Genomic DNA, 27,016 nt, shown 5'->3' on the forward strand with positions numbered 1-27,016 from the left:
TATCAGTGTAATTTGGTGAGGTGGCCGGAGGCTATGGTATCCTTCACCTGAATATCCTAAAGGTCCTGGATGCCTGATTTGTGGCTTTTATCCTTTGGATGTTTAAGTCTTTTCTGTTGTCCCTTTCTGGACTAAACTTTCATCAGAGCAGAAGTGCTAGATCTGCACTCTCTCACTCTCAGCATCAGTCTACTAATCACTGATCTCTGGTCTCAACTCTGTCCTGTCTCACTAGGCCTGAACTAGGTATATATAGAACCTAAGTTTTATCCCTATCTAGTGGTGGGATGTATAAATTACACCTAATCTGCCTGGTAACAGGGATTTTGCAGGTAAATTAGCACAAAGTCACATAATACAGCATAGTACAGTTTTTAGAGTAAAAAGTGCTTTTAAGCAGTGCCCACACACACGTAGTGGGACGCTGCATACTCCCATGGTAAAATGTAAGTCGACCTCGACACATTCTTGACTCGATGTTGTATCTTCCTGTAAGATATAAAAATGGGAAAAGCATGCATGCATAGGGAAACAATACCATAACTTCATTCTTGTACTTCTTGTACCTATAAATAAAATGGGTTAGGCAAGCATACCTCAGGCAACAATGAAATGTGACAAATGGGGTAACACAATTTTTTATTTTTTTTGAAGAATGATGATGTACCGGAAACCAAAATTGCCCACAATGATGAAGAGAAACAAAAATAAACATCTCAGGAGGCTCAGAGGGTATAAGTCCGTTCCCTGGGCACAAGTAAATGTCAAAATGGAATATCACGGAGGCTCAGGTACGTGAAAGTCTATCTCCGGGTGCAGGCTTGAACATTGAAAACAGGCAAATAGTGCCTTAAAAAGTCCTTTAAGGAAAATGAAACATGATAACTGTAGATTAGTCTTTTTCTGGATCTCTGGAACTTCAGATAAGTTAAGAATGTCCTCAACGCTGAATTAACAGAGCTGTAAGTTATCTTCTCGGCTGCTGGAGCAGGAAATCTCCGTAACGGACTGGTGGTTGTCCTCTTGTAATCCGGTCAGATCTACGAAGCAGCTGAGACTCTTCAGACCTTGCTTCAGGGGAACTTGAGGTTGCAGTAACTTCAGCTTCTGTAGTGCTGGCCAATCACAGCGCTCAGCTCATAGCCTGAGAGAAAAAAAAGCCTCTCAGGCTATGAGCTGAGCGCTGCGATTGGCCAGCGCTACAGCATGGGAGAATGAGACGCCGGCAGGCTCAACTGGGTGGAGCCTAACTATGAAGATACCGGAGGCTATACCGGGAGAACGGAGGGGCGCCCAGGTATAACAGTAAGTGCAGGGGGATCCCTGGGCGCCGCTCTACATATCTGTATACTTAGTTTAGATGTTTTATTCTAGTGAAAGGTCCTCTTTAAGACACAATTTTAGCCGGTTTCGATGTACTAAACGAGATTTGTCCTCTTGGGTAATCTCATACGTATTAGTTTCTGGATTGAGAATAGCAGTAATGGTGTAAAGTTCTCTCTCCCATTTACTATCTAATTTGCTGGTACGATGGTTAATTTTTAACCACACACGATCACCAATTTTGAGTGGTTCTGCCTTGGCAGATTGGTTATAGTCCTTCTGTTGTTTTTCATGGGCATGTCCCATGCGTTGTTGAACAATTTCCTGTGCATCAATCAAACGTCTTTGGTGCTCAGTCACCCAATCAGTTTTTGGTAGAGGGTTGATTGCATCAGGCACTTGTACGCCCAAAGTGTGATCAGCAGGTAATGTACCTTGTCGGCCAAACATAAGGTAGTAGGGTGTATACCCAGTAGAACAATGGATAGTGTTGTTGTATGTATACATCAGCTGAGGAAATAAAGTAGGCCAATCATTTCTTGTAGCAGGTGGGACCGCTCTTAACATTTCAATTAGAGTTTGGTTCATTTTTTCGCAAAGTCTATTCCCTTGGGGATGGTATGCTGTGGTCCTGATTTTCTGACAGTTGTGAAAGGTACACAGTTTTTTGAAGAGTTGCGATTCAAAGGCAGATCCCTGATCTGTAAGGATTCTCTCTGGGCATCCATATGGCAACAAGAAATGTTTCCAGAAAGCATCTGCAGTTGTTTTTGCGGTCAAGTTTTTGACAGGCTTGTGACAGTATGTGCAGATAGGCCGCCTAGGGGTACTAGTGCGGTCAGGTGGGCGTCCGCCTGAATTTCTAGAATAAGTCTCTTTATAGTCAGGAGAGAAGAGCCTTCTGGACACAGGTTTCTCATCCTCCAGCAATAATGGTTTTTCCCATTGTTCCAATTTTTGGTGAACTTTCTCCAGACTTTTAGTCAGGAATTGGACTTGCTCAATAAGGGCAGCAACTGCGTCAGGAATTGGGGCTTGAGTTGCCTGACTGACAACAGGTAAAGGTTTTACAGGGGTGACCAGCTGTGTCACTGGCACTGCAGCGGATTCAATAGGTTCTGTTGGTGAATTTTTCCCAGTATACTGATAGCTAATTCTTTGAAGTCTAAGAAAGCAGCACTTGGATGCTGGGCGGCTAGCATTCTTAGTTGGCTCTTTAAATTGTCTGTATTGACACCTTCAATAAATTGCTCTTTCAGGGTTTTATCCTGATTCTCTGCCTCACGGGGGTCTACTTGAACAACAGCTCTAAGGGCTTCCTGCAAAGATAATGCAAAGTCTCTGAGTGACTTACCCGATTGCTGTTTCTTGCTGAAGAACCTCATCTTGACCTCTGACACGGTTCTGGGTTCAAAGGTGGTGTAGAGACGTTCAAATATCTGCTCCAGTGTCCTCCTTTCTGAGCTTGGCCAGGATTTCACTTCTGGAATTTAAAAACTAACACAAGGGTTAACCGGCGATGACATGCCATCTACAGGGTGGGCCATTTATATGGATACACCTTAATAAAATGGGAATAGTTGGTGATATTAACTTCCTGTTTGTGGCACATTAGTATATGTGAGGGGGGAAACTTTTCAAGATGGGTGGTGACCATGGTGGCCATTTTGAAGTCAGCCATTTTGAATCCAACTTTTGTTTTTCAATAGGAAGAGGGTCATGTGACACATCAAACTTATTGGGAATTTCACACGATAAACAATGGTGTGCTTGGTTTTAACGTAACTTTATTCTTTCATGAGTTATTTACAAGTTTCTCTTTGTTTACAGCCATTGACATGTCGCCGAGGTTAATACATGAGGAGCGGATAGAAATTGTGTTGATGTCTGGTGAACACAGTAACCGGGTCATTGCAGCGGATTTCAATGCAAGACACCCTACGAGACCACCCATCTCCCATGTTACAGTTAGCAAACTGCTTGCTAAGTTTCGTGAAACTGGTTCAGTGTTGGATTTGCCAAAATGTGGACGCATGAAATCTGTCTCTAATGAAGAAACATCAGTGGCTATCCTAGCTTCATTCAGCAAGAGCCCACAGCGTAGCACTTGCCGCATGTCACTGGAGAGTGGCATTAGTCGAACATCCCTTCGGCGGATATTAGCTACTCACAAATGGCACCCTTACAAACTCCAGCTACTGCAGCATCTCAACGAGGATGACCCAGATCGGCGCACTGAATTTGCAGAATGGGCAAACAAAAATTGGAACAGGACCCTCAGTTTACGCAGAAGATTTTGTTCAGTGATGAGGCAAACTTTTATGTGAATGGTGAAGTTAACAAACAAAACCACCGCTATTGGTCTGACACTAACCCACATTGGATAGATCCCTCCAAGACTGTTGGAACAAAAAAATTGATGGTATGGTGTGGTATATGGGGTACAAAGATAGTGGGGCCATTCTTCATCAATGGAAACCTCAAGGCCACTGGATATGCGAAATTGCTACATGATGATGCGTTTCCCTCTTTATGCACTGAAGCTGGCACGTTCCCTGAGTTTTTCCAGCAAGATGGGTGCACCCACCACCACATTATGGGTGTCAGGTCCGAGCATTCCTAGATGAACAGTTTCCTGGAAAGTGGATTGGTCGTCGTCGGCCAGTTGAATGGCCCCCAAGGTCTCCCGATCTGACCCCCTTAGACTTTTATCTTTGGGGGTCATCTGAAGGCAATTGTCTATGCTGTGAAGATACGAGATGTGCAGCACCTGAAACTACGGATACTGGAAGCCTGTGCTAGCATTTCTCCTGCAGTGTTGCTATCAGTGTGTGAAGAGTGGGAGAAGAGGGTTGCATTGACAATCCAACACAATGGGCAGCACATTGAACACATTTTATAAGTGGTCAGAAACTTGTAAATAACTCATGAAAGAATAAAGTTACGTTAAAACCAAGCACACCATTGTTTTTCTTGTGAAATTCCCAATAAGTTGGATGTGTCACATGACCCTCTTCCTATTGAAAAAGCAAAAGTTGGATTTAAAATGGCCGACTTCCAAATGGCCGCCATGGTCACCACCCATCTTGAAAAGTTTCCCCCCTCACATATACTAATGTGCCACAAACAGGAAGTTAATATCACCAACCATTCCCATTTTATTAAGGTGTATCCATATAAATGGCCCACCCTGTACATACAAATAGTGAGCTGGTCCCAATTAAAACCTCCTCATTAGTTTTCCAAAACAGGGCTCATCATGAATGATGCAGAGTACGCAGCTGCAATCATCCAGCAGATAAAAGAATAGCTATTATTTTACCATTAGACCTGGCAAGATTTTTTTAATTTTTTTTCATGAGCTGAACAATGTTGAACTAGGCATGTTTATTTATAAAGGAAACATTTCTGTTCTCTGCAATCTGATGTTAGGAAAAACAGGATGAGATAAATAGCATCATTAATAGAAAGTGCAAGTTACATATCTGCCATATGGTGCTAAGTGCTTCTCTCCACTGACAACAAAACAGTGACTGCTCAAACAGAAATCTTGAAGATCTGTCTGTAAAATAAACCAAGAGATGATTCAGGATCAATGTAATGTCTTAATAGAGCAGCTGAATCAATACTTGCTAGGGTGGCCAGACATCCGGTTTTAGGCCGGAAAGTCCAGTTTTCTGTCTCCCTGTCCTCCGTCCTGTGCAGGGCCTGGACGGACACAGGTTGGTCCACCCTTTCAGTAATGTAAGAGGAATACCAATAACCTATTTAGTAACATAGTACATAAGGCCGAAAAAAGACATTTGTCCATCCAGTTCGGCCTGTTATCCTGCAAGTTGATCCAGAGGAAGGCAAAAAACCCTGTGAGGTAGAAGCTAATTTTCCCCACTTTAGGGGAATAAAAAATTCCTTCCCGACTCCAATACGGTAATCAGAATAACTCCCTGGATCAACGACCCCTCTCTAGTAGCTATAGCCTGTAATATTATTACGCTCCAGAAATACATCCAGGCCCCTCTTGAATTCCTTTATTGTACTCACCATCGCCACCTCCTCAGGCAGAGAGTTCCATAGTCTCACTGCTCTTACCGTAAAGAATCCTTTTCTATGTTTGTGTACAAACCTTCTTTCCTCCAGACGCAGAGGATGTCCCCTCGTCACAGTCACAGTCCTGGGGATAAATAGATGATGGGAGAGATCTCTGTACTGACCCCTGATATATTTATACATATTAGATCTCCCCTCAGGGATAATCTTTCAGGGTACTGTAGTTGCCCCATTCCAGTTATTACTTTAGTTGCCCTCCTCTGGACCCTCTCCAGCTCTGCTATGTCTGCCTTGTTCACAGGAGCCCAGAACTGTACACAGTACTCCTTGTGTGGTCTGACTAGTGATTTGTAAAGTGGTAGGACTATGTTTTTATCACGGGCATCTATGCCCCTTCTGATGCAACCCATTATCTTATTGGCCTTGGCAGCAGCTGCCTGACACTGGTTTTTGCAGCTTAGTTTGCTGTTTATTAAAATTCCTAGATCCTTTTCGATGTCAGTGTTACCGAGTGTTTTACCATTTAGTATGTACGGGTGACTTGCATTATTCCTTCCCATGTGCATAACTTTACATTTGTCAGTGTTAAACCTCATCTGCCACTTATCTGCCCAAGCCTCCAATCTATCCAGATCCCTCTGTAGTAGTATACTGTCCTCTTCAGTGTAAATTACTTTACACAGTTTAGTGTCATCTGCGAAAATTGATACTTTACTATGCAAGCCTTCTACAAGATCATTAATAAATATATTGAAGAGAATAGGGCCCAATACTGACCCCTGAGGTACCCCACTAGTGACAGTGACCCAATCTGAGTGTGTACCGTTAATAACCACCCTCTGTTTTCTATCATTGAGCCAGTTACTTACCCACATACAGACGTTTTCTCCCAGTCCGAGCATTCTCATTTTATATACTAACCTTTTATGTGGTACAGTGTCAAATGCTTTGGAGAAGTCCAGATATACGACATCCATTGATTCGCCGCTGTCAAGTCTAGAACTTACCTCCTCATAGAAACTGATTAAATTAGTTTGGCATGACCGATCCCTCACAAAGCCATGCTGATATGGCGTTATTTGCTTATTTCCGTTGAGATGCTCTAAGATAGCATCTCTCAGAAAACCTTCAAACAGTTTACCCACAACAGATGTTAAACTTACCAGCCTATAGTTTCCAGGCTCTGTTTTTGGACCCTTTTTGAATATTGGCACCACATTTGCCATGCGCCAATCCTGTGGGACATTCCCTGTCAGTATAGGGTCCGCAAATATCAGAAATAAGGGTCTGGCTATGACATTACTTAATTCCCTTAGGATACGGGGGTGTATGCCATCCGGTCCTGGCGATTTGTCTATTTTAATCTTTTTAAGTCGCTGATGTACTTCTTCCTGGGTCAGACAGGACACTTTTAATAGTTTTTTACATGTTCTATTTTTTTCCTTATAGTTTTTCAGTGCTTCCGTGCTACCCTCCTGTTTTAGTGATTTATATGCTTTCTTTTTGTCATTTATTGCTTTCTTTACAGTTCTATTTATCCACATTGGTTTATTTTTGTTCCTTATCCTTTTATTCCCATACGGTATGTACCTCTCACAATGAGATTTTAGGATGTTTTTAAAGATATCCCATTTTGTGGCTGTATTTTTATTTTTGAGGACTTTGTCCCAGTTAGTTAGGCCTATGGCCTCTCTTAGTTGGCTAAATTTAGCTTTTTTGAAGTTTGGTATTTTTGTTCCTCCCTGTAGAAGCACTCTTTTGAATGATAATTGGAAGGATATTACTTTATGGTCACTATTTCCCAGGTGTCCCCCAACCTGCACGTCTGTTGTTCTGTCAGGCCTATTGGTTAATACTAAGTCCAGTATGGCCGTCCCTCTAGTCGGGTCCTGAACCAGTTGGGAGAGGTAATTGTCTTTGATTATTGCCAAGAACCTGTTTCCCTTATGAGATATACAAGTTTCAGTTTCCCAGTCTATATCTGGGTAGTTGAAGTCCCCCATAATAACCACCTCATTATGATTTGCCGCCTCGTCTATCTCGTTTAGTAGCAGATTTTCTGTGGACTCTGGTATATTAGGTGGTTTATAGTAAACTCCTATTAGTAATTTATTGTTGTTTTTAGCTCCATGTATCTCTACCCACAGTGACTCCACATGTTCATGTCCCTCACTTATATCTTCACGGAGTGTGGGCTTTAGACAAGACTTTACATAAAGGCAGACCCCCCTCCGGTTTTGGCGATCCTTTCTAAACAGACTGTAACCTTGTACATTAACTGCCCAGTCATAGCTATCATCCAGCCATGTCTCAGTTATTCCCACTAAGTCATAGTTCTCCTCACACATCACTAATTTCAGCTCCCCAGTTTTATTAGTCAGGCTTCTGGCATTAGTATACATACATTTGAGAGGTTTATGTATATTTTTACCCTACACCTTTTCTTCTGAACTGTTCTAGTCCCTCTTTCCATTCCTCCCCCAGTCCCACTACCTTGCCCCCGGTCTCTATCTGCACTATCTTCCCCTCCTATAATGTAATTTCCCTCCCCCCCTTTCCCTAGTTTAAACACTCCTCCAACCTTCTAGCCATCTTTCTCCCCAGTACAGCTGCCCCTTCCCCATTGAGGTGCAGCCCGTCCCTACGATAGAGCCTGTAGCCGATAGAGAAGTCGGCCCAGTTCTCCAGGAACCCAAACCCCTCCTTCCTACACCAGTTCTTGAGCCACTTGTTAATCTCCCTAATGTCCCACTGCCTTTCTTGTGTGACTCGTGGTATTTCGGAAAATACTACCTTTCAGGTCCTTGCCCTAAGCTTTTGACCTAAATCCCTGAAATCATTTTTAAGGACTCTCCACCTACCTCTAACTTTGTCATTGGTTCCGATATGGACCATGACCGCTGGATCTTCTCCAGCTCCTCCCAGTAATCTGTCAACCCGATCCGCGATGTGTCGAACTCTAGCGCCAAGAAGACAGCACACTGTTCGGCGATCACGGTCTTTGTGACAGATTTCCCTATCTGTTCCCCTAATAATGGAGTCTCCCACTACCAGCACCTGTCTGGCCTGCCCTGCTCTCCTGGTTCCCTGCTTACTGGAGCTGACATTCCCCTGACTGGCAGAGGAAGTGTCCGGCTGCGGCAGTGCCGTCCCTGGACTGACATCCCCCTCATCTGCCAAACGTGCAAACTTGTTGGGGTGTGTCAGATCAGGGCTAGCCTCCCTGGCACTCTTCCCTCTACCCCGCTTTCTAACTGTTACCCAGCTAGCTACCTCACTTTCCTCAGCCTCCTCTCTGTCACCCTCCCCCTCATCTACCCCAAAGAGTGCTTGCTCGGTGAGAAGCAAACTCTTTTGCAAAATGTCAATGCCTCTCAGTGTTGCAACTTGCCCGTTTAGAGACTCGATTTGCGATTCCAAACGGGTAATTTGCTCACATCTTGAACAAAGATATACACCCTTGAACGGCTGTTCCAGGACTGCATACATCATGCAAGATGTGCACTGGACTGCATTGTCAACTTTGCAACACATACTAAATGGGGATTACAACAGTAAAAAAGTAAAACAGTAAATATGATTTAGAATTAGACGCTGTAGTTGAAGGACTACCTAGAATTAAGCCAACAACAAACAAGGAAATTATATCCAACCTTAGTTTCCAACTCCTTTTCTTAAACTCCTCTTTTTTTTTTTAACTCCACTTAATAAGAAGCCCACTTAGTAGAGCAAGCCTCAGGAAGAGCAAAACGCACTAGAGAGTCTAGTGGGTCAATTTATAGCACCTGGTTGCCCAAGCCACTCCCCTTAATCAAGCAGAGAAAAAAAAAAGTTTTAAATGGCAGTACTAAAATGCAAAAACGTAACTTTCAAGGATCACTGCTTCAAACCACACTCAGCCACCTGCAATCACTCCCACAAAATCACACTCAGCACTAGAACTCATTTTTTTTTTTTTTAACTCCACTTAATAAGAAGCCCACTTAGTAGAGCAAGCCTCAGGAAGAGCAAAGTTGGAAAATAGCAAATTTATGGGCCGTTTTGGCGTGGGATAGCAAACTGAATATGCAGGTTTGATACTGCACTTAGCAAATGATTTATTGCATCACACTCTCCCTGTGTAAGGGGAGGAGGTTCCTCTTAAGGCAGGAAGTCAGCAGATGGAGGCTGTGCTTGGTGCTGCTAGAAACCACAAGGGATCATCTCTGCTGAATATGGAATGGAATGGACCGACTCACGGTGGAGAATGGCGACAACACGAAGGGGAGGTTTGCAGCGACGACCCCAGGAGTGTCTTGTCTGTAGGATCCAGTTCTGGAGTGGACCAGGAAATAAGAAAAAGCACCAAGAACCTGCTCAAGAAACTGTAAGTGCGACTTTGCCGCGTCACAATACACCATACTGTTAAAGTGGCATTTCATAATACAATAACACTCCAAGTACAGTTACATTGCGGTGTACGGGCTGCAAGCTAGCTAATTCATAGCCCTAAGGGACTCATACGCTGACACCTTCCTATCTCACTGGCTGCTCATAGGGTGTTATATGCTGTGAGCTGGAGTAAGGATTAAAGTTACAAGAGACAGACATAATTTCCCTGCGGATTACAAATAGTATTGCGCAATACTTAGGGTTCACTCCAACGAGAAACTCGCCCAGGAACATACAAGTGCAGCTAGGCTGCTTAATGGACTTTGGGGAAAACATCACATTTACTGGTTTACTGTTAGGCAGTGTTAGGCTACTTTCACGATGGCGATTCTGGGTTCGCTTATGAGATCCGTTTCAGGGCTCTCACAAGCGGCCCAAAACGGCTCAGTTCAGCCCCAGTGCATTCTGAATGGATAAGGATCCGTTCAGAATGCATCAATTTGGCTGCATTTAGTCTCCGTTCCGCTTTTGAGGCGGACATTAAAACGCAGCTTGCAGCGTTTTGGTGTCCGCCTGACGATGCAGAGCCAAATAGATCCGTCATTACTTACAATGTAAGTCAATGGGGACAGATCCGTTTTCACTGACACAATATGGTGCAATTGAAAATGGATCCGCCCCCAATTGACTTTCAATGTAAGGCCTCATGCACACGACCGTTGTGTGCATCCGTGGCCGTTGTGCCGTTTTCCGTTTTTTTTCGCGGACCCATTGACTTTCAATGGGTCCGTGGAAAAATCAAAAAATGCACCGTTTTGCAGCCGAGACCGTGATCCGTGTATCCTGTCCGTCAAAAAAATATGACCTGTCCTATTTTTTTGACGGACAACGGTTCACGGACCCATTCAAGTCAATGGGTCCGTGAAAGAACACGGATGCACACAAGATTGGCATCCGTGTCCGTGATCCTTGGCCTTAGGTTACTTTTATACAGACGGATCCGAAGATCTGTCTGCATAAAAGCTTTTTCAGAGCTGAGTTTTCACTTCGTGAAAACTCAGAACCGACAGTATATTCTAACACAGAGGCGTTCCCATGGTGATGGGGACGCTTCAGGTTAGAATATACTAAAAGAACTGTGTACATGACTGCCCCCTGCAGTTAACACATTGGTGGCCAGTGTGGCCGGCCCCCCTCCCTCCCTCCCCTGTAGTTAACTCATTGGTGGCCAGTGCGGCCGGCCCCCCCTCCCCTGTAGTTAACTCATTGGTGGCCAGTGCGGCCGGCCCCCCCCCCCCTCCCCTGTAGTTAAATCATTGGTGGCCAGTGGGCCCCCCCCCTCCCCTGTAGTTAACTCATTGGTGGCCAGTGCGGGCCGGCCCCCCTCCCTCCCCTGTAGTTAACTCGTTGGTGGCCAGTGGGCCCCCCCTCCCTCCCCTGTAGTTAACTCGTTGGTGGCCAGTGGGCCTTCTCCCCTCCCTCCCCCTCCTAATTAAAATCTCCCCCCTATCATTGCAGCGGAGTGTACCGATCGAGTCCCAGTTTAATCGCTGGGGCTCCGATCAGGAACCATGGCAACCAGGACGCTACTGCAGTCCCGGTTGCCATGGTTACTTAGCAATTTGTAGAACCATTATACTTACCTGCGAGCTGCGATGTCTGCGTCCGGTCGGGAGATCCTCCTACTGGTAAGTGACAGGTCCGGCCGGGAGCTCCTCCTACTGGTAAGTGACATGACCTGTCACTTACCAGTAGGAGGAGCTCCCGGCCGGACCTGTCACTTACCAGTAGGAGGAGCTCCCGACCGGACGCAGACATCGCAGCTAACAGGTAAGTATAATGGTTCTACAAATTGCTAAGTAACCATGGCAACCGGGACTGCAGTAGTGTCCTGGTTGCCATGGTTACCGATCGGAGCCCCAGCAATTAAACTGGGACGACGATCGGTACACTCCGCTGCCACCAATGGTAGGGGGGAGATTTTAATTAGGAGGAGGAGGGAGGGGAGAAGGCCCACTGGCCACAAACGAGTTAACTACAGGGGAGGGAGGGGGGGGCCCACTGGCCACCAACGAGTTAACTGGGAGGGGGGGCCCACTGGCCACCAACGAGTTAACTACGGGGAGGGAGGGGGGGCCCACTGGCCACCAACGAGTTAACTACAGGGGAGGGAGGGGGGCTGGCCGCACTGGCCACCAATGAGTTAACTACAGGGGGGGGCCCACTGGCCACCAATGAGTTAACTACAGGGGAGGGGTGGGCCGGCCGCACTGGCCACCAATGAGTTAACTACAGGGGAGGGAGGGGGGTGTTAACTACAGGGGGGGGGGGGCTGCCCCCTGCTGCCTGGCAGCACCTGCCAGGCAGCAGGGGGCAGTCATGTACACAGTTCTTTTAGTATATTCTAACCTGAAGCGTCCCCATCACCATGGGAACGCCTCTGTGTTAGAATATACTGTCGGATTTGAGTTTCACGATGTAACTCAAATCCGACGGTATATTCTAACATAGAGGCGTTCCCATGGTGATGGGGACGCTTCAAGTTAAAATATACCATCGGATTGGAGAAAACTCCGATCCGATGGTATATTAACTCCTGACTTTACATTGAAAGTCAATGGGGGACGGATCCGTTTGAAATTGCACCATATTGTGTCAACGTCAGACGGATCCGTCCCCATTGACTTGCATTGTAATTCAGGACGGATCCGTTTGGCTCCGCACGGCAAGGCGGACACCTAAACGACTTTTTTTTCATGTCCGTGGATCCTCCAAAAATCAAGGAAGAGCCACGGACGAAAAAACGGTCACGGATCACGGAAAAACGGAACCCCGTTTTGCGGACCGCAAAAAAATACGGTCGTGTGCATGAGGCCTCAGTCAAGACGGATCCGTTTTGCCTTAGACTTTTTTTTAAAATGAATAATGCAAACGGATTCATTATGAATTGATACAAGCATTTGCATTATCGGTGCGGATCCGTCTGTGCAGATACAAGACGGATCCGCACCGAACGCAGGTGTGAAAGTAGCCTAACATTTACTTTTGGTTTATTCTCTGGTACCAATCTGTTTTATATATTCTCAGCTTCTTGTTCACTGCATTGCTCAGTAAGCTCAACTGCTGGGAAAGAACCGTTGTCTGTGTGGCATCATGTACCCTCTGTACCTGTGGGCCCAGCCATCGGTCTTCTTTCAGTAGCTCACGCTCAGACAGCAGCACTGCGCTGTCTGAGAGTGAGCTGCAGCAACTGACTGAGGCTTCTCTCACACCCAGACAGTCACTAGAGCCGCATACATGGCTCCCTGTGGCTGACTGAGGGGGAGAGAAGCACCCCGGCTTCCCACAGCTCACCTTCCCGTCAGAAACTTCTTCCCTCTCCTCCCCCCATTTTTTTCCCGGCTGGCAATGTGGGCGTGGTTTATCGGTTTGGGGGCTTGGACGGTGAGGTCCAACTTTCTTGGGTGAAGCCAGTGGCCACCCCTAATACCTGCACATATACTGTTCATCACACAATATGCACTTTTCAATGTGTAAAAGAAGCTGGGATATGTCCAGATACAACTGAGGCAAAACATAATCTTCTGTTCAATTTGTTGCAGAATTGGCATAGGAACAGAACACTGAACTTGCCCCATCCAGGATATGCCGGACACTGCCGGTGCCTGACAGATCCAAATCACTATAATCCATAAGGTCCGTCAGGCTTCCTACATGAATAACAGCATTCTGCTGGGAAAAATACGTTTGTGTCACTATATTTAATCCTTTTTATTTTATTTTTTTTGCTGAAATATGCAAACAAGGCTTCTGGTAGAACCTCTGCAAAGTTCCCAGCTCCCTTGGCATCGCCACCCTGGAGCCGCACTTTTACCAATGTGGCTCATCTGAAATGTCCATATCATCATGCCAAAGATACTCCCACCCAGTGGTGATATGCCATTGCAGACTGCCTGTAGCATTTCCCAACAGTATGCCGCTACTGTATGTACTGTATGTTCAGGGCCTATGCGCACAAATAATAGTTGTTTCTTAGTGGAACCAGATGCATATCAATACATCGCTGGCACCTCACATCAGCTTAAAGGGGTTGTTTACCCCGAGGGCCTTTCAGTTCTTTCGCTCCCTGAGTGCTGCTGCAGGTCTCCCAGCGTCAACATCTGGACCTATTGACATAACGAATGGTAGTCTCCTCACCGCTGTAGCCAGTCATTGGCTGCAGCTGCCACATTACCTACATCAAACCGGATGGTGGCACTGGGAAACCTGAGGCCTGCAGCAGCTCAGGGGGAGCAAAGGAGCCGGAACCCGGGGGGAGGGTTGTAGGTAAGTATGATTTCCTCTGCAGGTCTGGCCACACTGGGAGGTCTGCTTGAGAGGCCCCCAGGGGGTGAACAACCCCTTTAAAGGAGTAATATTCATGATGTATTAAACATGGATGCAAGATACAAGGCACACTCAAATACAAGGGATATAATAACCTTCAATAAACATAACATATGCAATAACCCCTTCGCGCAAAATCATGTACATGAGGGAATGTGGTGCCTTACCACAACCTCACATCCTCTGTTACTGATAGCCGGGCCCCTGCTGCATCCACTGGCATTGCTGTATGCGGTGATACCGGCGGATTAACCCTTTCACATGCTGAGGGGGCTCCCTCTGACTCCATGGTTGCCATGGCAGCTCCGATGCCTTACACAGGCATCAGGGTCTGCCAGCTACGGAAGCCTAGAAGAGGGCTGGGTCTCCTAGGCAGCTGTCAGCGTCTTACTGTGTAAGACGCTGATAGTTCAATTCAGTACAATGCAGAATGTATTGTACTGAATTGAAACAGGGTTCAAACCCTGAAAAGGTGAAGTCCCTATGGCTCTCAGAATATAGAGACACTAAAACATGATTTTTTGTTGTTTCAAAAATGCTGTTATTGTGTAAAACTTAAATAAATAACAAAAGTATACATATCAGGTATTTCCATGTCTATAGAAACCTGCTCTATAAAAATATCACATAACCTAGCCCCTCAGGGGAACACCAGAAAAAAAAAATTGTTAAAAAGTGCCCTGCCGGGTGCCCGTACAGCAGTTTACGACCACATATGAGGTGTTTCTGTGAACTACAGAATCAGGGCTATAAATATTGAGTTTTGTTTGGCTGTTAACCCTTATTTGTTAACGGGGGAAAATGGATTAAAATGGAAATCTGCCAAAAAAGTGTAATTCTATCTACATTTTCCTTTAATTCTTGTGGATCACCTAAAGAGTTAACAAAGTTTATAAAATCAGTTTTGAATACCTTGAGGGGTGTAGTTTCTAAAATAGAGCCATTTATGGGTGGTTTCTATCATGTAAGCCTCACAAAGTGACTTCAGACCTGAACTGGTCCTCAAAAAGTGGGTTTTGGATATTTTCTGAAACATTTCCAATATGATCCAAACATGAAGTAGATATATGGGAAATGTAAAGCAATAACTATTTTAGGAGGTATCACTGTCTGTATTTAAGAGCAAAGAAATAGAAATGTAGAAAATTGCTAATTGTTCAAATTTTTGGTAAATTTGGTGTTTTATTTAATAAATAAAAAAGAAATATTTTGACTCAATTTTACCACTGTCATGAAGTACAATATGTGACGAGAAAACAATCTCAGAATGGTTTGGATAAGTAAAAGCATTTTAAAGTTATTACCACATAAAGTGACATGTCAGATTTGCAAAATTAGGATGTGTTCTGAAGGTCAAAATTGGCTGTGTCCTGAAGGGGTTAATGGCTTCAGCAATTGGCTTATTTCTCCACCAATTTAGGATTTTATAGTCACATAACACATACCAGGGGGTAATTCTGCATATAGTTTGTATTATTACTGGGTTGCTATGTAATGTTATGTTCTTATATATTTTGTACTTATGGCCATTATTACCAGTAGGGAATGGCTGGAAAAGGTTGACAGGGACCAGGCTAACCATCCTGTTCCTCCCCTCTTGGTAGGAGTGAGCTGGTCCTCCTTACTGCCAGGAGGGGGACCTTCTCCTGAGACAGGGAAAGGAGAGGAAGCACACACACACACACCTACACTCTTGCTCCTTCTACAGAGTCTCTAGAGAAATCGACCAATCCTAAGCCTCAAGTGAATCCTTGAGAAGACAGACAGCGGAGTGAACAGTTTTATCCAGCATTTGAAGACACTGCTGTGAGGTAAAGGACTAGGGCTAAGACACTAATCACCCAGAACATTACTAGGCCAATACCACTGTCACGGGGTTCCGAAGGTGCACTCGGTCCCCCATCGCCCGCAGACCTGTTGCTTAGCTTTGGGAATGAGGATCTGTGTTTGACCTAATTCCCAGGGCGGCTTTACTAGCTGGGTGGCTCCCTGCTCCTAAGTCTGCCTTGAGCGCAGAGCTGATCACTTGGTGCTCGACTGGTTGGTCTGTCGGTCATGTGACGCTGGCCACGTCACATGACCCTCACTCCCCACTATAAATACAGGCAGCCTGCTGGCTACAGGTTGCCTGTTAATTTCTATGTTCCTGGCTATCTGTTGGACTGCTGAATACTTACCTGATCCTGTTCCTTGACCATCCTTTTGCCTGATCCTCCTGTACTGCGCATCCGTCTGGTATTGTGACCTCGGCTCCCACCTGACTACTCTCTTAGGACTCCTCTTGTACTTCTCTGCTCTCCTGGTATTTATGACCCCGGCTTCTCCTGACAATTCTCTGCTTGCTCCATTTGTACTTTGCAGCTTTCCTGGTATTGACTCGGTCCGTTCACGTCCTGTTGTTTGTCTGTCTGTCATCCCTGCACTTACTCCAAGTTAGGGATTGCCGTCCAGTTGTCCCCTGTCATTAGGACTCGCGAGGCAAGTAGGCAGGGCCAGGGGTAAGGGTGGAGCACAGTGGTCACTTCCCTCCCCCCTGTGTGTGTGTGTACGCGACCGTTACAGATTAACAGGCCCAATAACCACTGTATTATGAATCCTCTGGTGACCCTGACTGACTATGTCTCTAATCTGACGCAGATGGTGCAGGAGTTAGGGGAAAAACTCAGCTCTTTTGAGTTGGGCAAGGCTCTTCCACTCCTCAGGCCTCCAGTCCGCATTTTGAGCCCCAGATTAAGCTCCCAGGAAACCTTTTCTGGAGACCGGAAGAAGTTTCTCTCTTTTAAGGAGAGTTGCAAACTTTACTTCCGTTTGCGCCCCGTGTCCTCTGGGCCCGAGAGTCAACGCGTGGGCATTATCATTTCCCGATTACAGGGTGATCCCCAGGACTGGGCGTTCTCTTTACCTGCTGGCGCCAGTTGTTTATATTCTGTGGAGGGGTTCTTTCAGGCCCTAGGTACCCTCTATGATGAACCAGACAGGGCTCTAGTAGCCGAGACGGCTCTAAAGGCACTGGTTCAGGGCAATTTAGCAGCGGAGGATTATTGCACCCAATTCAGAAGGTGGTGTGTCCCCTCAGGATGGAACGAACCAGCCCTGAAGAGTCAGTTCAGGTCAGGTCTGTCTGATAAATTAAAGGATCTTCTGGTCAGTTATCAACTTCCAGAGATCTTAGAGGAGATGATGACCCTTGTTGTCCGACTTGACCGACGGGTTAGAGAGAGACGACAGGAACAACAGTTCTCTTTCCAGATGGTGGTCCAGCCAGAGGCCTATCCCAGAGACAATGCTGAGGTCTCCACCGAGGAACCCATGCAGGTTGGCATGACCCGAGGGAATCTTCGCCGCAGACGTGGAGAATGCTTTTACTGTGGAGATTCTGACCATTGGATCAACCAGTGTCCTAAGAAGGTCCTCTCTGTCAAGTCTCCTAAGGCAAGGCAACCTAAAGACCAGGTACACCCTGAATTTTCTAAATGTAAGCTTTCGGTACCCATTACGATTTCTCTGGGAGTAGATAAATGGCCGGGTAAGGCCTTTATTGATTCTGGCTCAGCGGCTAGCTTTATTGACTCTGAGTATGCTGTTAGATTGGGTATTCCTATGTTTGCCTTACCAACTCCTATCCATGTCATGGCTATTGATGCTACTCCTCTTATTGGTGGTACGGTGAGCTTATGTACCTCGGAGATTTCTCTAACCGTGGGTGTGTGCCACTCAGAGACATGTTCGCTTCTAGTCCTGGAGAACCTACCTGCTGAGGTGGTACTAGGGTTGCCTTGGCTCCGACTACATAACCCCACTATAGATTGGTCCAATGGGGAGTTGGTGAGATGGGGGCCTAAGTGTGACTCGTGCCTGTCCGTGTTACAGGCTGGGGTCTCAGTAAAGTCTGATACTTTACCCTCTGTTGTTAGAGAATATTCTGATGTATTCTCAGCACCAACCCCGGAGGTTCTACCCCCCCATAGACCTTATGATTGTACCATAGAGCTAGTGGAGGGGGCCAAGTTTCCTAAAGGACGAATTTATAATCTTTCTATGCCCGAACGCAAGGCCATGGAGGATTATATTAAGGAGAGCCTTGGTAAAGGGCATATTAGACCTTCTGTCTCTCCTATGGGGGCGGGGTTTTTCTTCGTTAAGAAAAAAGATGGTGGTCTTAGGCCATGTATCGATTACCGGAGATTAAATAAAATCACTGTCCAGAATAGATACTCCCTCCCATTGATTCCGGATTTATTTAACCAGGTCCTGGGGGCAACCGGGTTTTCCAAAATTGACGTGAAAGGGGCATACAATCTAATCCGAATCAAGGAGGGAGACGAATGGAAGACGGCGTTCAATACTCCGGTAGGACACTTTGAATATCAGGTGATGCCTTTTTGGACTCAGCAATGCCCCAGCTGTGTTCCAAAACTTCATGAATGACATTCTTAGGGAGTTCTTAGGTAAATTTGTTATTGTCTATCTTGACGACATTTTGATATTCTCTCCTGACTTCGAATCCCATGTGTCTCATGTTAGACAAGTATTAGAGGTGTTGAGGGAGAATCAGCTATCCGCTAAACAAGAGAAATGTGTCTTTGGTGTGCAGGAGATTCTGTTTCTAGGGCATGTTCTGACTCCTCATGCCTTCAAGATGGATCCTGGTAAGGTACTAGCAATAAAGGAATGGGTAAGACCTTCATCTTTAAAGGCCTTACAACGGTTCTTAGGTTTCGCCAATTACTATCGTAAATTTATTATGAATTTTTCCTTAATTGCTAAACCGTTGACCGACCTTACTAAGAAAGGGGCGGATTTGGAGAATTGGTCTACTGAGGCCATTTCTTCATTTGAAAAATTAAAAAAAAGGCATTTAGTAGCGCTCCTATTCTGATCCAGCCTGATCAGGAGAAACCTTTTATTGTGGAGGTGGATGCGTCCGAGGACGGCGCAGGAGCAGTCCTTTCACAAGGTCCTGCTAGCCTCACTAATCTGAGACCATGTGCCTTCTTCTCCAGGAAATTCTCTCCCACGAAGAGAAACTACGACATAGGGAATAGGGAGCTGCTGGCCATTAAATGGGCATTTGAGGAGTGGAGGCATTTTCTGGAGGGGGCAAGGCATTGTGTAACTGTTGTCACTGACCATAAAAACCTTATGTTTCTTGAGTCTGCTAAGAGGTTGAATCCCCGTCAAGCCAGATGGGCTCTGTTTTTTACTCGTTTTGATTTTTCCATCACGTTCAGGCCGGGAAGTAAAAATGTGAAGGCGGACGCATTATCTCGGAGCTTCCAGGCTTTTCAACCTACTGAGGTACCACCTGAATCCATCATACCAGCAAAAATCTTCTTAGCAGCTCTTACCCAGGATATCTCGGCTCGCATTAGGTCGGAACAACATCTGGCACCGGTATCCACCCCAACAGATAAGTTGTTTGTTCCCGTACAATTTCGTCTCCAGCTGTTGGGTGAGTGTCACGATTCTGCCTTTTGTGGACATCCGGGTGTTGAGGGCACTAAGGATCTGGTTTCTAGATCTTGGTGGCCCACTCTAACTAGGGATGTCAAGTCCTATGTGTCAGCCTGTGAGGTTTGTGCCAGGTCCAAGACACCTAGGACTCGCCCTGCTGGTAACCTACGACCCCTACCCATTCCCAGTAGACCCTGGTCCCATATCTCGATGGACTTTATAACTGACCTACCGCTGGCGGAGGGTAAGACTGTAGTGTGGGTAGTGTGGATAGGTTTAGCAAGATGGTCCATTTAATTCCCCTGTCTAAACTCCCGAATGCCAAAACCCTGGCGTCTATTTTTGTGAAAGAAATTGTTCGATTGCATGGTATCCCGGAAAAATATTATTTCTGACAGGGGTGGTGCAGTTTGTGTCCAAATTCTGGAGGGCCTTCTGTCAAAAATGTAAAATTTCATTGTCTTTTTCCTCTGCCTACCACCCTGAGAGTAATGGGCAGACTGAACGCCTTAATCAGTCTGTCGAACAATTCTTGAGGTCGTATGTTGCTGATGACCAGCAATTATGGGTGAAATTTCTTCCATTGGCTGAATTTGCTTTGAATAACCGTGTCAATTCTTCCGCTGGGTCTCCCCTTTCTTTTGTAACCATGGTTTTCATCCCCGTTTTCATTCTGGGTCGTCCGTCTCCTCCTCTAACCCTGAAGCTGATAAACTCTCCTCCGAACTGTGCACAGTTTGGGGCCCGGGTTCAATCGAACCTAGAAAAGGCTCAATGTTCTCAGAAACTCAAGGCTGATAGGAGACGTTCAAGGGGGGGTAAACTTTCAGGTTGGGGATAAAGTATGGTTGTCTTCCAAGAATCTATCTCTCAAGGTAACTTCTAAAAAATTTGCTCCTCGTTTTATTGGACCATATAAGATCACGGAAGTGATTAACCCGGTATCTTTTTAGGTTGGAGCTGCCCGAGTCATTCCACATTCATAATGTGTTCCATAAATCTCTGCTTAAAAAATATTTTGAACCGGTAGTACCATCAAAAGCCTCGCCTCCGCCGGTTCTTGTTAATGATGCTGTCGAGTATGTGGTGTCTAAAATAGTGGATGTCCGGAAGGTGCGTAATTCCTTGCAGTACCTGATTCACTGGAAGGGGTATGGACTGAAGAGAGATCTTGGGTACCTGCCAGGGAGGTTCATGCTCCTAGACTTGTTCGTAAATTTCATTTAGAACACCCTGAAAAGCCATCGCCTGAAGTCTTGGGTCCGGTGGCCCCTCGTTAAAAGGGGGGGTACTGTCACGGGGTTCCGAAGGTGCACTCGGTCCCCATCGCCTGCAGACCTGTTGCTTAGCTTTGGGAATGAGGATCTGTGTTTGACCTAATTCCCAGGGCGGCTTTACTAGCTGGGTGGCTCCCTGCTCCTAAGTCTGCCTTGAGCGCAGAGCTGATCACTCGGTGCTCGACTGGTTGGTCTGTCGGTCATGTGACGCTGGCCCACGGTCACATGACCCTCAACTCCCCACTAAAAAATACAGGCAGCCTGCTGGCTACAGGTTGCCTGTTAATTTCTATGTTCCTGGCTATCTGTTGGACTGCTGAATACTTACCTGATCCTGTTCCTTGACCATTCCTTTTGCCTGATCCTCCTGTACTGCGCATCCGTCCTGGTATTGTGACCTCGGCTCCCACCTGACTACTCTCTTAGGACTCCTCTTGTACTTCTCTGCTCTCCTGGTATTTATGACCCCGGCTTCTCCTGACAATTCTCTGCTTGCTCCATTTGTACTTTGCAGCTTTCCTGGTATTGACTCGGTCCGTTCACGTCCTGTTGTTTGTCTGTCTGTCATCCCAGCACTTACTCCAAGTTAGGATTGCCATTCCAGTTGTCCCCTGTCATTAGGACTCGCGAGGCAAGTAGGCAGGGCCAGGGTAAGGGTGGAGCGCAGTGGTCACTTCCCTCCCCCCTGTGTGTGTGTGTACGCGACCGTTACAACCACCTACTGTAAGTGCTAAATTTCAGCCATTCAACCTGCCTCCATAATCATTACTGGTGCCAGAAGATTTCACTTCGTCAGGTCCACTACCACTTCCATTCTCTTCACCGGCTCCTACAGAGCTTGCTTCATGAAGTTGGCATCGCGAACAGGATTTTGCCTTCATGCATTACTGATGTTGGCCTAATTACTGTGTGGACCCTAAAAGAGACTTTATTGCCTAGCTGGAGGAAATTAATTGGAAGCTACAGCAACTTAATTTTGCAAAGGGCAAAAAAAAGCTCCAGTAAAAATCTGCACGGGCCATCATCACCATTAGACCTGCGGAAGTTGACCGATAGGACAGCAACCAAAACCGACGCCCCTTAATCCGAGTTTGCCAGAACCCCCATCAGCCACCACCATGAGCAACATCAACCTAGTGGTTAACATCAACCCTGGGTCAATGCATATCTCCATGTTGCCATGGAAGCTGCCACAGGAAGGAGCAACAATGCTACCAATCACAGCCACAAAGCTACCTGTTCTCAGCCACCACGGGAGCCAGAGATACTCCATGCACAGGCCCCAGACATTGCTTCTGGATCCAGGGACATTCCTGCTCAACAGCCACTGAGTTTTGGATCATCTACAGTGGCCACGGGAGGTCCTCAGCATTTCAGTTATGCTGCAGCTGCAAAGAGTAAGCATCCGGAGCCATGCGAGGATCATCTCATTGACCTGGGAGAAGAAGAAGAAGAATTCCACTCACTGATCTAGTCTCTTCTAAAAAACTGGAAAATCCAGAAGCCCCGACAAGGCCCCCGGTTTTGTCTTTGTTTTATGGGTCCTATTTTGCCACCCTCACGTTATAGGCCATACGGGACTCCACGTTCACGCAAGTTGCACCTGTTGTGCCTATTCCAAAATTTCTTAGGTGTTTTTACCATCTCTTGCCTGAGAAGGGATGGGGAGGTGTAATGTTTAAAGAAGAGCACCCAAGGAAAGACTCTAACTTTCCACAGCTCCTTGTGCCCCTCACCTGTGTTTCCGGGACTCTCTTTTTAAGAGTTTCAAGTGGGGGATACATTGTTTTATGCAATTAAGTATTCCTTCCCATCACCAGGTGTCAGACGCACTTGAGTAGTGCCATGATTCGGATCTGTGTTACTGGGACTAGCTAAAATGTGCCCCTGGTATGCAGCATGTTTAGCCTAGGCAATGTATATACATGTATGAACTTATGCCCTTAACCTCTCCACAGAAATGGCAGTGTGAACAGCGGCTTTGGGTATCTGATGCCTGACTACCAGGAGGGACCACAAGCACAACCCGGAGATGGCCTGTTTTTCAGCAAGGGAGGGGGTAGTCACTCAGTCCTACAACAATTATGTATTATGTTATGTTGTTATGTATTTTGTATGTCTGGCCATTATGACCTGTAAAGAATGGTTGGCAAAGGTTGCCAGGAACATTGCTAACCACCCTGTTCTTCCCCTTTTGGAAGGAGTGGGATGGTCCTCCTTACTGCCAGGAGGGGGACTTCATGCTGAGACAGGGAAAGAAGAGGAAGCACATGCCTGTGCTCCCACTACAGATTCTCTAGAGGAATCTACCTTATCCTAAGGGCCCGCTCACACAACCATATGACCAATACAGCAAAAGATAGGACATTTCCTATCTTTTGCGGTGTGGAGGCACGGACAGAGAAGCCCAGAAGGGCTTCCGAATGATTCCATGGGCTTCTGATCCGTGCCTCTGCTCCACAAAAGATAGACATATAATATCTTTTGCTGTTCATGTCAATAGGTCCACACGGCAGCATGGAGTTCATACGGTCAGTGCCTATATATTGCAGACCCGCTATTTGCGGTCTACAAACACAAGCACAGAGGCCATTCATACTTCTGAATTAGCCCTAATCCTCAAGTAAACCCTTGAGAAGACAGGCATCAAAAGAGCTTTATTCAACATTTGAAGATACTGCTGTCAGGTGATGGACTAAGACACCCATCAACCAGAACATTACTAGGCCAGTACCTGCTAAATTGCAGCCATCCAACCTGCCTCCATAATACTTACTGGTGCTAGAACATAGCACTTAAAATCTGCTGCAATGTATTTGATGTTCTATGTTGCACTTAGTAAAAAAGACTTTTTACATTTAATTATGGCCTCATTCTTGAAAACTACATTTCCACTACACCAATCCCTAGGGAGCACCAGCCAGAGAGAGTACACCGTGATCAACAGTTCATCAGGGCTATTACCACTCCCATCTTCTGCACCAGCTCCTTCAAAATCCGCTGCAGATTAGCCACTGCGACCGGGGTCAAATGGTAATAAATTCAAAAAGAAGATTTGAAAAGTATTTCCTTGTTACAGAGGCAAGGCTGTTTCCAGCCCCCTTACATGCTTCTCACATTGAGCTGTAAATGTAGATCACCATATAGTTATTCCATAGTCATCTCCTGGGCACAGCAACTGTGGAGGGTGGAGGTGAGTGACACCTCATAGCCATGTTATCAGAAAAAAACTCAGATCTAGGCTCTTTGTCACCCCACCTGGCCCAGTGCAAAACCTTTAATAGATCCCCATGCAACATGTGTTATTTACATAACTGGTATCTTATGCGGCATAGGGACCATGGGGTCCTCTCAGACACCAGGGTCAGTGGCAACTCCTACCCCTGCACCACTTATAACTATGACCCTGGCCTCATGATATACCAGTAAGATATGTAATAAACAACTGGTCGACACAGATTTTTCTAGTAGGGCTCTAATCAAACCTTAAGCACTCTGCAGTTTTCATAACTATCTAACTTCAATGTTGACTCATGGCCCAGACCAAAACCATTGCATTCCCATGATCATTATGATATATGTCATGATATCCAATTTGTGAAAATTTCTTTACTCTACAATCCATGCTGCCACATTTCTTTTACATTATGAAACCAGGATTTCAACTGACAAAATCTATAAAGTTTTGTTCACTGGCGTTAATATAAAATATTCAGCAAGATGTACAGGCAACAAAACCTGAAAAAGTAATCCAGCAGCGACCATATAAATTATTGGATTTCAAGCGAAACTAAGAAAACAAGTCTAAAAGATCACGTCTCTCGGGGAAAAAAATCAATGGGCACATTCATTAAGTGCAAACAATCAAGCACGAACAATTGCATGTTGATTTTCTTTATGTTCATTAAATTAATTTGAGAATACTTACAACCATGATGAGGTGGGACTACTCACCCATCACTTTCTACATGTTCATTATTTACAAAATGTCACTGAACCTACAATAGCTGCACATTAAAACACATATCTTCTTGTAAATCACCATATAGATCACAGTAACAGCCCTCGGTAATACATGTGTAGACATGGGAATACTTACAACATGCCAGCAAAGTGCTTTTCATATTTAGTCACGCCATGTTCATAAGTGCTCCCCAACTGTTGGCAGATTTGGGAAATATTGTACACTAGTGATGCCAGGAAGTCAGAGCACTACTTAAATTTGGTGCTATGACACTATGGACTGAGCCAGATCATTGATTGTCTTTTAGTATTCTCTTCCTTCCTTAGGTTTTAAAAACTGATGGCCTATCTTTAGGATAGGCCATCAATATTAGATCATAAAGTTGTGACTTTTGGCAACCCGCTGATCAGCTGTTTGAAGAGGCACTCCTGCAAGCGCTGTTACCTCTTCATTGCAATTGGTAGTACTGTACATTGCCATACTTTTCCTAGTGGCTTTGATTGGTATTACAGCTTTGACCCATTCAAATAAATACATGGAATAATATAAATAAATGTCCTTTTATGTCATTGCATGAACCAGTGTTTTTCAACCAGCAGTTTGAGAGTCACGTGTGGTTCCCCAACTGCTGACAGCAGCAGTTATCACTATGCACTAGAGCCAACATTACTAACACTTACTACTAGGGCCACCAATAGTAATGTAGGCCATACAATTGATAGACTGTGTCCCTTCTAATATATTCAGTGTAGCTCAACACCAACTTTCATGGAGTGGATCTCTCAGTGCACATTGGTGGCTAGGCCACCTCCAAACCACCGGTAACAGGGTGAACGGTAGAGCAGGGAGATGATGGCTCCTGACTTCACCACTATATTCAACTGAAGATGCGGATGCAGTTGAAAGTGGTGCCGCTGCCAGTGGGCAGCCAAGGGTCCCTGGGGCCCCATACACGCTGAAATAGTTTTGTATATGTATAAACACAGTGTTGCTGCAAATTTTATAGCAGTTAGACAGCCCTGATATAGAACATTTATATGTAGTATCATCATGTGAGGAACACAATGTAGATAGTGACTCAATATTCATTAGAAAGAAAAATAACGGGCAAGTGCAGCATGACACAATCAGAACAGGGAGGTATCTCAGGACTTGATCGCCGACTTCTTGTGCATTATTCACACAGTTACATCATATTCCTGCATATGATATGTAGTGATGGATGAACATCGGCCAGGACGATTCACGAACGCGATCGCGCAAACTCAATCAAATATTGTAGACAAATATAGTAGATGGCTGCTCACCCTACACAACTAGTGGACCTAGGTGCTCTTGTGCCAGGACTGCCCAACAGTCCTTTAAGGGGATGTATCAGGTAAGTATATGAGGTGGAACAGGCACTCTATCACCTGAAGCTGCGAAGAGGTGTTTCTATAGGTCGATATGGTGTTTGGATATAGTGTGCACTGAGACAGTATATCGTATAAAAATATTTATTTGATTTAGAACATCCAATTCATAGGATTTCTCAAAATAAGTTAAAAGAGTGGTGGATAGATAAAAAAGGTAGATAAAAAAGAAAAATGATAAAAGTATGATAATAAAAATAGTCAAAAATGGTGGAAAGTCCAAATGAAATATAGTCTTGCTAAAATAGTTCATGCAAAACTAGTTCATACAGTCCTGATCAAAAGTTCTCATCTTTGCAAGATTTGGCCTTTTAAACGCATGTGTCCTAAAATTTTTGATCAGCTGAAAAACAGCCTGTTTCAGTTTAATCGTTATTTTCAATTAATTGAATGCTCAAAAAATGTTTTGTCTCACTCTCATTTCTTCTTGTTGCATGTTGAAGCTCTACTTGAAACCTTGTTAAGATCCAACAATGTAAAATATGATTTGTTGCCATTTTTCAAGTGGTCTTAAACTTTTGATCAGGACTGTATATACCAACCAAATGCCAGCTATGGGGAGAGGGGTGGATACCATTCTCTAGGTATTTGACCTGGGTATGTCCCCTGTGATCCGCTTTAAGGTGTGTAAAGGAAGTTGTTCACCTGTTCGGTTTGTTGTCTCCTCAGCCCTTCTTTCTCCCCCTATGGTCTGGCATGCTGGGGCGGCGTTGTGTCTCCCAGCCTGCGGTTAATGCTGTGCGCTACTTCCGGGTGGTGGATCACGTGACTGCTGGCGGGTC

At 45.4% G+C, this 27,016-nt stretch overlaps 1 long non-coding RNA gene across 1 annotated transcript; it reads right to left on the reverse strand.

The window, feature by feature from the left end:
• Positions 1-337: 337 nt before the first annotated feature.
• On the reverse strand, positions 338-27,016 carry LOC120993525. Its single transcript, XR_005777298.1, has 5 exons — positions 27,005-27,016; positions 16,734-16,738; positions 15,698-15,701; positions 5,485-5,494; positions 338-431 (listed from the first exon to the last, which is right to left on the reverse strand). It is a non-coding gene; the product is annotated as an uncharacterized LOC120993525 (long non-coding RNA).

Source organism: Bufo bufo, chromosome 3 (genome assembly GCF_905171765.1).
Source record: "Bufo bufo chromosome 3, aBufBuf1.1, whole genome shotgun sequence".
Taxonomy (NCBI): Eukaryota; Metazoa; Chordata; class Amphibia; order Anura; family Bufonidae; genus Bufo; species Bufo bufo.